The sequence below is a fragment of the Coturnix japonica genome, unplaced genomic scaffold (genome assembly GCF_001577835.2).
Source record: "Coturnix japonica isolate 7356 unplaced genomic scaffold, Coturnix japonica 2.1 chrUnrandom497, whole genome shotgun sequence".
Taxonomy (NCBI): domain Eukaryota; kingdom Metazoa; phylum Chordata; class Aves; order Galliformes; family Phasianidae; genus Coturnix; species Coturnix japonica.
This window is the reverse complement of record NW_015439889.1, coordinates 111,220-112,409: the sequence shown is the minus strand read 5'-3', so window position 1 is coordinate 112,409 and position 1,190 is coordinate 111,220.

Sequence of the window (1,190 nt, the reverse complement as noted above, 5' to 3'; positions counted from 1 at the left end):
GGGTGCAGATCTCAGTGTCGCAATGGGGTGACACTGTGGGCACCGCTCTGGGGTTGATGCTGGGGGGACGTTGGAACGATGGGGGGTGATGAGGGCGATGATATCATTATATAATCAGGGTGATATAATAGAAATGCTTAGTCATGGTTGGAAGCCATGATGGGGCGGGGACACAGCAGTACAGCCCAAGTACAGGCAACGCATCCGATTGGCTGCAGGGCTGGCTCCGCCCCCTCCTGGTGCTCATATAAGGGCTGGCACTGGGAGGCAGCAGGTATTTGCTGGAGCTCCTCGCTGAGGTCACATCTACTCATGTGAAGAAGCTCTTCTGCTCTGTTGCTGCCTTGGACCAAGAGCTGCTGGATGGAGCTCCAGGACTTGGCTTCTCCACCATCACATTGCTTGGCCTAGAACAGCACTACAGGAGGTGAGTTCTGGTCCTGATAATGGAGTAATGCTGAGCAAGATGGGTTAGAGCAGAAGAAATCCATGAAAAGCAGGGTTAATGCAGAAGAAAACCAAGAAAAGATGGGTTAGAGTGCAAGAAAACCAAGAAAAGATGAGTTAGAGCCGAAGAAAACCAAAAGAAGTCGGGTCGGAGCAGATGAAATCCAAGAAAAGCAGGGCTAGAGCAGAGGAAAACCAAGTAAAGCAGGGTTAGAGCAGAAGAAAACCAAGAAAAGCCGGGTTAGAGTGGAAGAAAACCAAGAAAAGATGAGTTAATGCCGAAGAAATCCAAGAAAAGACGTGTTATAGTGGAAGAAAACCAAGAAAAAACAGTTTATAGTGGAAGAAAACCAAGAATAGTTGGGTTAGAGTGAAAGAAAACCAAGAAAAGATGGGTTAGAGCCGAAGAAAACCAAGAAAAGACGGGTCAGAGCAGAGGAAAACCAAGAAAAGCAGGGTTAGAGCGGAAGAAAACCAAGAAAAGATGGGACAGAGCAGAAGAAAATCAAGAAAAGGAGGATTAGTGCAGAAGAAAGCCAAGAAAAGCAGGGTTAGAGTGGAAGAAAACCAAGAAAAGCAGGGTAAGAGCAGAGGAAAACCAAGAAAAGACCGGTCGGAGCTGATGAAAACCAAGAAAAGCAGGGTTAGAGCGGAGGAAAACCAAGAAAAGCAGGTTTAGAACGGAAGAAAACAAAGAAAAGCAGGGTTAGAGCAGAAGAAAACCAAGAAAAGACGGGTTAGAG